The sequence below is a fragment of the Sceloporus undulatus genome, chromosome 2, assembly GCF_019175285.1.
Source record: "Sceloporus undulatus isolate JIND9_A2432 ecotype Alabama chromosome 2, SceUnd_v1.1, whole genome shotgun sequence".
Lineage (NCBI taxonomy): Eukaryota > Metazoa > Chordata > Lepidosauria > Squamata > Phrynosomatidae > Sceloporus > Sceloporus undulatus.
In genome coordinates, this window is record NC_056523.1 from 195,321,309 (window position 1) to 195,337,450 (window position 16,142).

At 44.3% G+C, this 16,142-nt stretch overlaps 1 long non-coding RNA gene across 1 annotated transcript in view; it reads left to right on the forward strand.

Annotated features, from left to right (window-relative positions):
* Positions 1–10,768, forward strand: part of LOC121920228 — a 62,593-nt gene extending 51,825 nt beyond the window's left edge. The window contains exon 3 of the long non-coding RNA XR_006101708.1: positions 10,683–10,768. This is a non-coding gene — a long non-coding RNA (uncharacterized LOC121920228). The remainder of the gene's footprint in view (positions 1–10,682) is intronic.
* The last annotated feature ends 5,374 nt before the right edge of the window (positions 10,769–16,142 follow it).

Genomic DNA, 16,142 nt, shown 5'->3' on the forward strand with positions numbered 1-16,142 from the left:
CTCTATCATCCATCCATCCATCCATCCATCTATCTATCTGTTGGAAAGTAAGATAAATGGCTGCACTAGGTAAATTGTATGTGGAAGCACACTTAGACCAGAGATTGAGAAAAGTTAGCTTTTTTGGGACTATAATTCCTAGAATCCCCAGATTGCATGGCTGCTGTCCACCTCTCAGTATAGCTGCCAGAAACAAAAACTAAAGGTTCAAGGACCTGTGGAAAGGTCTACCAGGGGGCCAACCCAGAAAAACCTGCAAGAACCTGACTTCTCACCAGTTCACTAATTCATTGGCCTCTGCTTTCCCACACTGGTGCACAGATCAAGGCAACAGAATGTGAAATGTACAAAATGGATAATGTTCTCACCCCATGCCCTTTAGCCACCTCCTCCACACAACTTGATCAAAGATGATTCTGGGATGAGTCAACGTCAAGGGCAAAGCCTCAAATGGGTTCAGGTTTTCACGGGTGGGGTGGGCTGAATCTCTCAGACTTTTTCAGATCGGGTATGAAAACATCTTGGTAACAGCCTGGGACAGTTTTCTACCTGAGGCAAAGGACAAGAGCCATCCCTGCCCTTTCCATCTAGAGAAGTAACCAAGACTGGCAATTCAACACTGCCAACATGGTCGTTGCTTTTGAGGGCAGATACACATGTCCCCCAAAGAGGGGAGACACTGGAAAGAGATGGAAGAATGCTCCAGAGTATTACCACTACCTTACATAACTCCTGCCCCAGCATCTGCCTCCTAGAGCAATTCTGTCATTCTGGATAATGGTAAGATCTGTCAAGGCCCAATGAAGAAAGTCTAAGCTCCAAGTTCTGGCAAGTCTGAGCATTCCCTCTAACTTGTTACACATGAAAACTGAGACACGTTTGGCCAGGCAACATCAGAGTGTGATCAAGATGGCTAAAACTATTGATGAAGAATAGACAAGCTAGGAGAGGCTGCAGCAGTTTGCTTTTGCCTGACCTTACTAGGAAGGGGACAAGATGCTGTCCCACCTCTCCCTTCCCCACTGCTGAGTTATTTGAGTACAAACTACTTTGGCACTTTAAATCTTGCTCTAAAAGGTTTTGCTTTTGAACCCATGGCTAAAATCATTCACTAAGATCCTAGACTGGGACTGGAATTCAGCATGGGGCTGATGTCTTCAAAAGCAGACTTGTGTGTGCAGGAAATAAAATTAAGTAGCTTCGCAACACTGTATTAACTTAGGGGCTGCCACGACATTACAACACAGGGGCATGTGTTATGGTAGACAATGGAGCGACTGATGTGCCACAGCTCCAAATGTGCAATGGCCACCAGTGAGTATTGGAGCACTCCCAGTGTGGACCCAGACACCTAATATGAAGTCCCTGAGTGCAACAGGAGTGCCTGATGAACATCAGAAGTGCCTAGTGTGCATCACAAGTGCCCAATGCATGTTACAAAGTGCCCAAAGCACATCACAAGTGTCTTTCTAGTGGCCAATTGAACTCCCTAGAACTCTCCTTCCCACACTTCAAATGAGCAGATTTTTCTTCGGTAAGCTTTCTTCACTGTTCAGCATTCACACCTACACATAGGAAGCAGAAACATCACAGCATGGATGATCCTGACTTTGGTTTGCTATTGTTGTTGCCTTCAAGTTGTTTCTGACTTATGGTGACCCTAAGGCAAGCCCATCTTGCAGCTTTCTTGGCAAGATTTGTTCAGAGGTTTGCCATTGCCTTTTCGAGGCTGAGAGCATGTCACATGTTCAAGGTCAACCAGTGGGTTTCATGGCTGAGCTGGGAATAGAATCCTGGTCTTCAGAGTCACAGTCCAACACTCAAACCACTACGCCATGCTGGCTCTGTACTTAATGATGTATCTTTACACTTGAGGATCTCATTTAGTTCCTTCATAGCTGCCCTTCCAAGCATTACTCTTCTAATTTCTAGTCTCCCAACTACCAATCCCAGATTTATAGTCTCCCAGTTGTCAATCCCAGGATATTATAGCATGCAGCCGTGGCAGTTAAAGGCAGAAAAAATCATAGTGCACTACTGTCCCAGTTTTCAGGGACAGTTTTCAGGGAGAGATTCTCTGTCATCCCACTTTCTCAGGTGTTTTCAGCATGTTTTGGTTCTTCCTCCTCCTACACCCCGCCCCTTGTCCTGAAGTTACTTCAATTGCTGCAAACTGAGTTCAAAATGCAAAAGTAGTTTGCACTCCATTAACACAGCAGGGAGGAAAGGAAAACAAAGGAAAGAAGAGGAAAGAAAAGGAAAGCAGAGGAAAGATGGAACAGAATCTTGCAACTGCTGCAGCCTCTTATAGCTTGTGTGTTGGTCCCCATTAATAACTTCCACCATCTTGACCACTCTCTGAGTTTGCTTGGACACACATAGAATCATAGAGATGGAAGAGACCTTAAAGGCCATCCAGCCCAACTCATCCCAATTTTTATCTGTGAAACATTGGAGGGAATGCATTCTGCTATAAAAATGTTGTGGGAAAGGATCCCAACTCTTTGCAAAAGCCTCTGTAGTGGTTTGAGCATTGGACTGCAACTCTGAAAACCATCGTTTGAGTCTCCGCTCAGCCATGAAACCAACTGGGTAACTTTGGGCAAGTCACACTCTCTCAGCCTCAGAGGAAGACATTGGCAGAAAACTCCTCTGAACAATCCTTGCTTAAAAAAAACCTGTAATAGGTTCAATTCACCATAGGGACACAGTAAGTCAGAAACGACTTGAAGGTATACAACAACTCTGAGCAGAAAAAACAGACAAACCCCAATGTGCATCCATCTCCAACCTGGGACTACAAAATGTTCTTAGAGGGGGTGGAAAAACCCGCATGTCCCTGTGGTCCCAACTGCCTGCAGAAAACAAATTTGCCCCATCTTCAGTATGACATCCTTTCAAATATTTAAATAGGGCATCATCTTGAGACTCAGAGTGGCATAGTCTTTATAGTGGCATAATTTTAATGTTGCTAGTTGTTTTACATCACAACTATTATCATTATGTTTAGTGATATATAGGAATTAAAATTTATGGGTAAAGCCAACATGACGTAGTGGTCTGAGTGCTGGACTGTGACTCTGGAGATCTGGGTTTGAATTCCAGCTTGGCCGTGCAAACCCACTGGGTGACCTTGTCAAGTCACACTCTTTCAGCCTCAGAAGGAGGCAGTGGCAAACTTCCTCTGAACCAATCTTGCCAAGAAACCCCAGGATAGGTTTGCCTTAGGGTTGTCGAAACAACTTGAAGGCACACAACAATAACTAGGGCAAGTCATACCCTCTGAGCCTCAGAGGATGGCAAGGACAAACCTCCTCTGAACCAATCCTGCCAAGAAAGCCCCAGGATAGGTTTGCCTTAAGGCCGTCATAAGTCGGAAATGACTCGAAGGCACACAACAACAACTCTGGGCAGAAAAAACCAACAAACCCCAGTTTGCATCCATCTTCGAGCTGGGACTCCAAAATGTTACTGGAGATGGTGGAAAAAACCCGCACATCCCTGTGGTCCCAACTGACTGGCTGTCCATGATGCTATTCTGCCATAGCACCACAGCATGAGACCTGTGGCCTCTATCAGTCCCAGCAAGGCCCGCTTAGTTGTCACAAGAGAAGGGAAAAGGAAAGGGATGGAGGTGACGTGAGGGCGCCTAGCAGCTGAGACAACCCCCGTCAGGAAGTCCTTGTCTGTCCAGAGCCTTTTGATGTACGGTCAGCTATAAATAGGTCCGGAGGAAATGGAGCTATCCTGTGCAAACAGCTCCTCCTCTTCCCCAACTTGAGCTCAGCTGCTTTGGCAGCGTAGACGATTGAGGAAGCAGAAAGAGATGCTTGAAAGAAATCGGGGGCAATAGATGGGTGAGAATAAGCAAGCTTTTGAACAGGGAGGCCTGGAGATCAGAACATGATTGCGCTGGGACAAGATGACCAGACACCCTGCTTTGCCACGGCATGTCCTACATTTCAAGCTTCTGTGACCTGGGACCCCTGGGTGCTTTTTCCTCAACCTCTCCGGAAGGAAATCTCAGCACTCAAAGCTTGCCATTTCATTGGGGCCAAAAACCAAGAGAGGATGGAAAACTTCAGCTCTTGCTTCAGCCAAGATTGGCATCCAAAATGAGTTGGAGTAAAGCGGGATTCAGATGGTCAAAATAAACCAGGATGAATCCAGGTTGAATTTATGTTGTTCACACGCATCCCAAATGCACACAATAAAGTTGGCTACCTGACTCTAAACTGCTCAGAGAGTGCTGAGTTCAATATTAAGCAGTATAGAGTTGGAAATGTTATTGCTATTACTACAGCATGCTGGCTCTGGGAAACCAGGGTTCAAATCCTTGTTCAGCCATGGAAACCTACCTTGGGCAAGTCACACTCTCTTAGCCTCAGAAGAAGTAGTGGCAGGCCTCCTCTGAACAAATCTTGCTAGGAAGGCAGCAGGAGAGGGTCACAAACAGGCAAAGTCTACTTGGAGGCACAAGAATAAAATGTGAAAATAACTTGGTTTTGGATAATTTCCCAGTTTGATCTGGGTGAAAAGGGAGTCAAACCCAACCAGAGATCTTTGGACAAACTCCTGATCTCCTGTGAGTAGCCTCTAATTATGGAATGGCAGCAGGGGGAATGGACTTGACACTTTGCACATGCCTCCAGGCACACTCCCCATCCCTCTCTTCACATATACAGTGTTCCCTCTGCATTCGCTGGGTTTAGAGGCGAAGGACCCCCATGAATGTGTAAAAACCGCAAATAACAAAACCACCATGTTTTTACGTGAGAGGGCACCTCTCTAGGAATCTCTAGGTCCTCCAGTGCAACTCTGTGGTCAATATCCAACAGACACTGACACAGAATTGTGCTGGAGGAGCTACAAATGCCTAGTGGAGTATTCTCTCTAGGAATATCTAGGTCTTTCAGTGCAACTTTTGGTTAAAGTTGACCACAGTTGCACTATAGGACCTAGACATTCCTAGAGAGAACATATTCATCAACTGTGCATGAATAATCCAATCCACAAATATCAAAGCCACAAATATGGAGGGATGGGTGTGTGTGTATATGTGTGTGTGTGTGTTAGAAAATTATGTTTCAGAATAGAACGCACAGAATCCTTCAACCAACACGATGACCAGGAGACACATTCCCAAAATTTGTATGGTTTCCCCATGGTAGCTCACACTCCCAACTTCCTTCTCTAAAGGTGCCACAAGATGGTTGAACTAAGATGGAATAGTCAGTAAATTTCGTGGCTGGGTAGGGATTTGAACTCAGGTCTTGCTGCGCCATTCCAAGGCAAACATACTAACCAGGGAATCATGCCAGTCCAGAAAGTGAGGTAAAAAAAGGATCAAGGTATATGTCCAGGTGAATTCCCCTCTCTTGTCACTATGGACACCTCCACAGGCCATTTTATGAGTTAAAACAGTGGTCCCCAAACTGTGCCCTTTAAGAAATTTTGGACTTCAACTCCCAGAAGCCTCAGTCATGCTGGCCAATAGTCTAGGATTCTGGAAGCTGGAGTCCAAAATCCCTTAATAAAGGGCACAGTATGGGGATCAATGAGTTAAAAGAACATTATGTCCCACTTTTCACAAATCAAGCACACTTTGTCCCACTTTTCCTCCTATAAATGCAGCTGGGTGACCTTGGGCAAGTCACACTCTCTCAGCCTCTCTCTCTCTCTCTCTCTCTCTCTCTATATATATATATATATAGCTTGTCTTCCCCCCCATTTTAGCCATCTAGTTCCTTGCTCCTTTGATAGGACTGTATGGAATAACTGGCCTGGCAGGCTTAGGTCCATAAACACACCGCAGAAACAATAATCCAGGCATCTTCTATTCGCTTTAGCTACCCTGGCTAAGTGCTAGGGAATCCTGGGAATTGTAGTGTATTGTGGCACCATTGCTCTCTGATAAAGAAGGCTAAATATTTCATATAACTACAGCCCCCAGAATCCCCCAGCATTGGAGCCAAGGCAGTTAAAACGGTCTGGAAGTAGGTTATTTCTGCAGTGTGGTTTGGGGGACCCAAACAAGTTTGCATCTTAAAAAAAAGTCCCTATCACTGTCATGCAAGAGACACTGCAGTTCCCAGAACTTCCAACAGATGGAGCCACAGCTTGGAACCCTTAAAGCGGGACCAAACCGGGTTGTTTCTGCTGTGTGGATGCAGCTGGGGGAAAAGTCCTGCCCTGCCCTGCTGCATGCAGCCAGAGGCCTTGCGTGCAGCTCCATGGTCCTCCCCTTCTTCCCCTCCCCAGGAGCAGCAGTGGCTGAGAGCCCAAGCGTGGGCTCCAGAAGGCAGGCAGGAGAGCCAAGCCAGCAGCCCTGCAAAGAAAGGAACAACCCCGCAGGGCAGCAAAGGCAACAGCAACAGCAACAGCAGCAGCAGCAGCAGCAGCAGCAGCACGTCCCGCACGGCCAGGCATCCCACCGCGGGACACGCGTGCCCCCTGCTGGACAGCACCGGCACTGCCAGTCTCTCTTTCTCTCTCTAGGAAGGCTCGCTGCTGCTGCTGCAGTACAGCTCCAGGGGGGGCAGGCGTCCTACTTTCCCAGGACACGTCCTCCAAACTGTCCTACCTTTGGAGCAACACTAACAAGCAGGGAGTTACGTGGCTAGGAGTGATTATCATCATTGTTTCATGTTTTCCAGGAGGAATTCCCAAAGGGCCTCCCTTTGGAGCATCACTAAGAAGCATGGATTTACATGGCTAGGAGTTGTTGTTGTTGTTGTTGTTGTTGGTGATGATGATTGGGTCATGTCTTCCATTTCAGCCTTCTGTGCAGGAGGAATTCCCAAACTGGCCTCCCTTTGCAGCAGGACTAAGAAGCAGGGGTTTATATTTCTTTGGCAACCACTGGGTGGCCTTGCTGAGAGGGTGCTCACTCAGTAGAGCTACATCACGAAGCCTCTGGTAGGCAGGATTTCACTAGGAGTGACTCTGGAAGCAAGGTTTTGTGAGGGATTTTATTGAAGAGGAAGAGGCCTTGAGTCATGCCATCTTCCTTCTGTCCCAATGAGGAACCACAATAATGACTCCTACCCATTTGGCCTGTTCCCTCTAGGTCTGGCCTATATCAGTTTCCATGCTCTTCTTCCACCTCCTAAAGTCAACGAATCCTCCCTTTGCCCTGTGTGTGTCACCCAGTGAGCCTGCCTCCCCTTCAGGCGAAGAAACCAGGAGATAAAGGTTGCCAAACGAAATCTCCACTTGCCGCCATGTCTGAGCCATTGAACCTTGCAGATGCATGATGAGCCATGCTCTTGCGTCCTAGTGAGCTGACACACCCCATGTACACATTCCTACCTTCCAGTATCTTACAGATGGAAAACAGAGTACATGTACCCAAGCAACATCAACAAGTGGAGACGTTATTAATGACGAAAAACATACAAGCTAGGAGAGGCTGCAGCAGTTTGCATTTGCCTGAGATTCAGCCCTTTCCTCTCTGCTGGGCTAACTGAGTGCAAGCTGCTTTATATACTCCATTGTTGGCAATAAGGAAAGTAAGGGGAAGACAAAGGAGGGAAATGAGGGAAGAGAGAGAATCTGGGATATTTTAAAAGCAACTGGAAAAGAGGGATGATAGGATTAAGTGAGACATTAATTATTCCAATAATAATAATAATAATAATAATTGGTCCCTGCCAAATTGGGACAGTTGGAGGATATTTTCACTCCTCAAAGAACTGCCACTCAGCATGATGTCCAGTGATCACATCTCCAAAAGAAGAGAAAATTCATCACACAACAAAAGAGATCCGAAAGGAAATACAGATTTGCACACTGTATTTGAATCAGCTATTGAATATATCTCATTATAATAAGGAAGAATGTGATCAGTCTAAAGGACTTCATCTTTCCAGTCCAGCACTAACCATCGATGAGCAACTTCCAGTTCCTTGGTCTCCATTCTTAAGGCCTTTTCAGACAGAGGGGGTCTCACAATAGTAACCAGAAGTTACCATACAGCTATTTTGTATTCTCCTCTCCATTTAATGAATTTTCTGCGATAGGAAAAAAAATGGAAGAAGCAGTGGACAAACAAGGGAGAATTTCATTCAATGTTTAAGGTGGGACAATGGTGTGATAAAAGCTGTGGCTGGAAATTGACCTTAAAGATCACCCTGTTCTTAGGGTGCTTGATGTATAAAGAAGACTTTGTACTGGGCAAATAGAAGATGCCTTAAGATAGAGAGAGGCCTCTCCTCTATAGAGCTGCATTTATGACCACCCTGTTTCATAGCCATCTTAATCACAGAGGTTTAATTTAAAAAAGAAAATCAGTGTCAGCTCTTGAGGTTTGTGTAGGATTAAATGGTGTCTCCGCATCTTCCTTGAAAGGTAATATTGCCTCTGCTCCCTCAGAGACAAATTCTAAATGTGCTTATGTCCACACATTCATCTTTGTCCTGTGTTTCTGTCCCCAAATGTCGCAAATGTCTCTGCTCAGCAGAATTTCAAAGAGTAACTCTGCTTATGATGACTGGGGTTTCCTTTTTCAAAGCCTGGAAAAGACATTCTTTATGAAATCAACACACTTTAGTAGGAAATTTGGCATGGAAAATGGACCTTGTGAACCACAGCTTGGAAAAGTTAAGCTCTTTGTACTACAACTCCCCAAACTCCATGCTGGTTAGATTCAGACAGCTGTAGTCTTTAAAAAGGACTTTTCCCAGCTCTGCTTGTGAAGGGTATAATTTGACCAAAGTTCAAAACGTTCTAAAGAAGGATGGCATATTTCAAAGATTTACCAAAGGCCAAGCTGAGCTCCAGTGGCAACCATTTTTGTGGCCACCAAGAAAAAAAATTGACATTTCTCTTTTTGAAAGCTTAGGTTATATTAAAAACATTCGGGGTATTTCAAGGACAGGCCTCTGGTTTGGTGAAAATCCATTCCGTATCCCAAAAGCTATGCAGTTTTCGAAGTTCCCCTTTAAACCATCATTTAGCTAAAAGAGTAGGAGTTGTTGGGTAGATTCCTTGGCAGGCCCTGTTTCCCAAAATAAAAATGGTCACTATTAGGATTCACAGAACAATAGCGGTGTGGATTTGTGGGTTTGGAAAAAGGAGCAGCTGCTTTTGTGTGTCTGTGCATGTGGATTCAGTATAGAAGTCTCCAGAGCCTGGAAAGGTTACTTTTTAGACCACAATTTCCCAAACGCCATGGTCCATGACTATAGTAGCAAGAGGATTTTGAAAACTGTAGTCCAGAAATGTAATTCAGTGGATGAAAAATGAAATACTCCATGCAATAAAGGAAAGGAGAGAGGTACCCCGACACTGGCTTGGTTTTAATTTTGGTTAGAGAGAATGGCACAGGATCGCCTCCTCCCATATAATCTGCCCTGTACACTTAGGTCACCTGGCGGACAGTTACGCCACTCAGCCAGGCCTAGGTTGGCAATAGTCAACCAGAGGACTTTCTCTTCAGACGCCCGTAGACTGTGGAAGGACCTGCCAGAAGAGATTCAACAACTGAAGACGCTGTCTGAATTTAAAAGAGCATTGAAGACCTGTCTCATCCTTCAGGCTTACCCAGATGATTTTTAACTTGTGCATTTTAAATGTGGATTGTTTCAAAATGTGTATATCTTGTCCTTTTAAATTGCATGTACAGTATGTCCTTTTCAATTTTGTGTATTTTAACTGATGTGTTTTAACTGATGTGGCGTGTCTGTTAATTGTTGTTGTTCCTTGCTTTGATCCATGGGCAGAGGCGGGTAAGAAATAAATAGTAGCATGTATGTAGTATGTGAGAGGTAGCAATAACCACCAGTAATGGCAGCAGTAAAGGGAGCAACAGAAACCTGTCTTGTTAGATTGAACTTTGCAGGAGAATAGCCTTCATAGGTGGATTGACAACTGATAGGATCAAATGGGTATTTTGAAAAGCAAAAAGGGAGCTACATAATAGATGATGGATGGAGCAGAGCACACAGCTGACAACCACAGCATAAAACAAAACAAGACAAAAGAGCCGTAGATAAGCCTCCTCAGAGAAAAGCACAAGGGAGGCACAGAAGGTGTTTACATCCCACTGTAGACTGAATAAAAGACAGACAGAGGGATATTGTTTCTCTTAGAAAACACATATCTTTCTTTGGTCCCACTGCCACCTCTAGTCAAACACGGCTATAAGAAATACAAAAAAAAACCTGCCAGGCATCTTTGCCACAAGCCAGTACAGATGAGGGAACAGCTATTCCTCTTTTAGCACTGACAGTGAAAAGTGTATACAATCTAGGAAGGAAGGAAGGAAGGATAGTTGTCCTATGAGTTGGTGGAGTTATTTTTGGTATTCAAAGGATATGGAGGGAGGAAAGGTTATTATTGTGCAGACACTTGGCCTCATTCATAGAGTACTGGATATAGGGTATTTAGACATCTAGAGAGATTTTTAGAAAACATTTCTTAGTACTACTAGTCAAAAGACACTGCAGATATTTTGTATTTCCATTCTTAATTTTTATCTGCTATAAAGAACATGAACGAAATGGTGGGAAGGCAAGACACAGATAGTTTACATATAGAAGATGGTGATGCCTGGACCCCAAGATAAATTTCTCTGAATGTAGCAGAGGGGCTGTGCATTATAAATCTAATCTGTACACACCCATGTCATCTTCCATTTGTAATCTCCCCACTGGCCTCCTTCTCTTCCTTTTTTACTTCAGCAAACCTGTCAGTGAGAGAAAGAAATTATAGCAACACAACATCCTTTGGTCAGTAATGCTAGGAGCCATCCTTCTGCAAACAGCTGTGGGAGTTGTTATCCAAAACATCTGAAGGGCACTATGTTATCCAAGACTGTAATGGAGCTTGTGTAATAATGTGGAGGGAATCTGAATTGTTTTAGGTTTCTCTAATATTATAGTGTCAGCCAACTGAACGTCTCTGTGAAATGTGGAAGTGTGACTTGAATTAGAATATAAATGTGTTCTCCTGTGTTTGATTTTCATTACCTGCATTCAGCTACATTTGATTTAACTGACTTTTAAAAATGTATTCAATTGATATAACTGCTAAGCAAAAGGGTAGAATTACTAAAAAGTTATGATAGCTATGGATAGTATGGATTTGTGAAATGTATGGGTAGTATTGATTTGGGTATTCCCTTTCCCCTTATTGTCAACACAGATCTTTTTGCTATTTGATGACTGACATGCATTAATATTTAACATTTCGCTTGTTGTGGCTGATGACATATAAGGCATTGCAGACAACATCAGACAGTAGAAGTGTAATTGTTAATAGTAAATTCTTACTTTTTGTAGTTGTATTGCCTGTACATCTAACCAATTAGGACACATTTCACTGAACAGGTGGCAAACATACACACACTGAGAAATTTTTCAGATGTTGAGATCAACTTTCAAAGAGTATAGCAGCACTCACAAAACTGGAGATATTCATTCAGGTCCATAACCTGCTTGCTTTCTCTGTCTGTACAGCCCCCAGTTTCGAAACCGGAGACACAGTCATCTAATCAACCTAATAATTAAACCCTGCATGCCAGTCCTTACTTGCTGCATAGTTGTGATTCAGGACTGTGCAACTTGAAAATAAATCCCAAACTACTATTTTTCTAACCGTAGAGTTCAGAGTGCCATGACAGGTTTGGAGCCTTGCCAGAGATCTCATCCCACATCTATTTCAGCAGCAGGCTAAGGTCTTCCAAAATGGCCAGTCATATGTGGCTGGGAGCGGATATCAGTGGTGTTTAAATTTATATTTGAATTTATCTACTATTCATTGGCCTGAGCCTGGAGTAAACATAAGCGTCTCAGATGGCCAGTGTTACCATTAAGCGGAGTGAGGCCATTGCCTCAAGCGGCAGGTATATTGGCTGGCAGTACGGGTGCCTGTTTTTCTGAGTTGAATAGCACAAGTGTGTGTTCCAGGCAACCTGACCTCCGAGTCCCTAGGCTAGTCTACTGCACAGAGGTGAAACGGAGGGTGCTGTTTCATCACCAATGTTGCAACCAGATTTAGTAGCCAGCCCAGGGGTGTTAATAGGGCTGGAATGTAAAGAGATCTTGTAGCACCTTTGAGACAGACTGAAAGAAGTTGACAGCATGAGCTTTCGTAGACTGACGTCTACTTCCTCAGAAGCATTTGACGTACTGAAGTCTACGAAAGCTCATGCTGCCAACTTCTTTCAGTTAGTCTCAAAGGTGCTACAAGATCTCTTTATATACTGATTTTACAGACGAACATGGCTATATCTTTGAATTCTACCACTAGGGTTGGTGTCACCCCAGTGCAGTAACTGTCACCCCCAGGCAGTCAGCCACCCCACAACTCTGGCAAGTATGGATAGGAATAGATCCAGTTTGCCTCCCTCTTCCTATGGAGCAAAGACAGGGGGTGGGAAAGGCACTGGGATCCCCCCAACCTGCAGGGGGGAGAGGCACAGAAGAGGAGGAGGATGCCACTGTTGCAGCAACTTCGCCCATCCTGACAGCCCACAACACACACACATATCTCACAGATAATGTCGGGTGGGGGGAAAACAGAAGGGAAGTGATAGCTGCCCTCATCCTCTTGACTGCCTTGCTGCCATCCGACAGTTTAACATGTTGTGCCCCACCTCAAGCTGAGGAGAGAAAGAAATAAAATTGATCATCATCATAATCATCCCCATCCTAAGCAAGCTGCCTGGCATCTCCCCTCTGCCATCCGCCTGCCCATTCTGGATCTGGCAGGGCTGATGGCGTTGTAGTCGTTGCAGCCATGGATCCCTCCTCTTCACTAGGATAGGATCCATGGCCACCACTTCCACCATAGCCTCCTTTTCCCACCCCACCAGCAGCCCTGCCAGATCCAGAAGGGACAGAGGCACCCTGGCTGGTGGAGAGGGGTGGTCAGGAGGCGGGGGGTCTTGGGCTGTAGTGAGCAACACCCCCTTAGTGGTGTCACCTGGTGCAATTTGGAATTCCCCCCCCCCACACACACACACACACATACCCTAGAGATGCCTCTGAGCCAGCCCATATGTCATATGAGCCAACATCTGTCTCCATCCGGACCCTCAACAGTCTACTAGGGCTCCTAGATCTTTTCACATGGTGTCTTGTTTAGCCAAGTTTATCCCATCCTATATCTATGCATTTCATTTTTTCTACCTAAGTGCAATACATTACATTTCTCCCTGTTGAAGTCTATTTTGTTAATTTTGGCTCAGCTTTTTTATCTATTAAGATCATTTTGAATTTTGATCCTTTCCTCTGGAGTATTAGCTACTCCCTCTAATTTGGTGTCATCTGCAAATTTGATAAGTATGTCCTCTATTCTTTCATCCAAGTCCTTGATAAAGGTGTAGAATAGCACTGGGCCCAGGACAGAGCCCTGTGGAACCCCACTGGTCACTTCTCTCCAGGATGAAAAGGAGCCATTGCTGAAAACCCTTTGGGTTTGGCCAGTCAACCAATTACTAATCCACCTAACAGTTGTATTGTTTAGCCCACATTTTACTAGCTTGTTTGCAAGAATGTCATGTCAAAGGCCTTATTGAAATCAAGATGCAATGTCGACAGCATATGTCTACATCATTCCCTGCATCTACCAAGCTGGTAATTTTATTTTAAAAAAAAACAGATCAGATTGGTCTGGCATGACTTGTTTTTGAGAAACCATTTTAACCATTCTCTTCTTGAGTGTGTCTTTATTATAACTCCTGATAACAAGTTTTAGGATGCATGTCCCGAGAACAAGGTGAGATGGCGAATTTTTGGTGCCATGACATTCAATAGAGAGAGGCAGGCAGGAAAAAAAAGGTGACCCATGGAACACAATCCATGCGCATGTCAGACCAAAAAAAGGTTCTTGTTGCATGACTCCTTTGGGGTGCAAAAGCACTATTCTGGTTCTAGAAGTCACCAAGCCAAACCTTGTTCTAAATAAAGTATGGGCCAAATGAGCATCTTGTCATGTAAGGCTCAGTTCTCAAAGATGCCAGCTTGAATAGCAAACATTTCAGTGACACAGGGAAACTTTAATTGCTTATGGGGAGTGGAAAAATCAATTTCTGGTGCGTCACTTTTGTGTATATTCATAGATACTTGGGAAACTACTTTGGAATTACAAACCCCATAATCCCCTCTAGCCAGCATGGCCAGAATCCTCCAACCTCTAAAGGCAGTGCACGGCTGGAGAATTCTGAGTCCCAAATAGGTTCTACCTATTTCTGTGTTTACATGTTTTTAAAGTTTAAAGATGGATTTCCAAACTCATTATCTGTTCCAGAAATGTGTACTTACAATATTTGATCTCAAAATTTGTGTTTTAAAAATGTACCTTGACTACATTTTTTTTGCGCTCAGAACAGTGTTGGCACTTCTACAAGTTGGTTTTTCATTCCCACACAAAAAGCCATGTTGTAACAGCAGTGGGCCTGGCAGCCATTTTCCTGCCCTGCAACTTTGTAAGAGCTGTACAGACATATAGAGCCCATACAGACAGGCCAAAATAAAGCTGCTTTGGGTCACTTTGGAGGTATGCTGTTTAAATGCATGCGTCCTAAGAGGCCAGAAGCCATGACAAAGCCAAGCTCCAGTCCTAAGGACTAGAGTGCAGCTTGGGCTCAGCTTCTGGCCTCTTAAGATGTGTTTGTCATTCAAACAGCATACCTCCAAAGTGACCCAAAGCAGCTTTATTTTGGCCTGTCTGTATGGGCCCATAGTCTGATAGTGTTACAATGCACCCAAGGGTAATTTTATCCAAACTCTTGCCAGAATCCATAGCTAAAGCAGAGAGGTGTCCACCACTGATTAAAAATCTGTTAAGGGGAGTCCCACCACCTTCCAAGGTTGTCTATCCCACTGACAAAAGTTCTTACCATCAGGCCTTTCTTCCCAGTGTTTAGCTAGGATGACATTTCTTTCAATTTGAATCCATTTCTTGGACCTACCCCCTAGAAAAGCAGAAAACAAGCTTACTCCACCTTCCCTTGCTAGTCCTTCAGATATTGGCAAACTGCTATCATATTACCTCTCCATCTTCTCTTCCCTAGGCTAAACACTTCCATCTCCCTCAGTGGTTTTTCATCATAGGGCATCGCTTCCAGACTTTTTACCATCTTGGTTGTCCTGAATTCATTTGTCAAAATCCTTCATTGTGATATCCAGAAGTGGATACTCCGGGTGAGTCTTAACCAAAGCAGAATGCAGAATTACTGTCCAGATCTGGACATTAAAATTCTGTTGATTCAACTTAGAATTACCATTGGCTTCTTTCTTACTTTGCCACTGCATCAAATTATTTAGCCTTCAGTTTAAGGCCCCAGATCCTGTTCAGACATCCAAGAACTTTTTCACGTGTCAAGCTCGGTTTCACGCATCCTATATTTGTCCACTGGATTTGAACATTTGTTTTAGCACTGACCCAGTGTCTAGACTTTAACGGTTGAATCACAATACTGTCATATATTGGCTCCATTTGGTGGCTGGTTTGGTGTCATGTGCAGATTTGATATGTCCCCTATGCCATCATCAAAGTCATTTATAAAGATGCTGAACATCCTGGGCTGCATCCCACTTGTCACTTCCCTTCAGGTTGATAGAGAATAATTGGAGAACACTCTTTGGATTCAGTTTATCAACGAGCTACTAATCTACCCGAGTCTGGTGCTGGTCTGCAAACCGTATGTTCCTGGTCCCTGAGGCTTCCAAGAAATGTACTACTGCTGATGGGCACAAATATACTAACTCCTAGTTCCCCACATCAGATAGCTTAAGAAGCCCTGACCTAGCACCCATTTTCCAGCTTGTTTGCAAGAATATTAGAGCAGACTTTTGTCAAAAGCCTTACTGAAATCAAGACACACTATATTCACAAAAGGAATATCACATTGAGGGGGGAGCAAGCTTGTTTTCTGCTGCTCCAGAGAACAGGACCCAGAACAATGGATGCAAGCTCCAGGAAAAGAGGTTCACCTAAACATTAGGAACTGCCTGACAGAAAGGGCTGTTTGATAGTGGAACACACTCCCTCAGAGAATGGTGGAGTCTCCTTATTTGGAGGTCTTTAAACAGAGGCTGGGTGTCATGCCATGTCAACAGAATGTCAGTAAGAGCTGTTTGATAGTGGAAGACACTCCCTTGGTGTGTGGTGAGTCCCCTGCTTTGGAGGTTTTT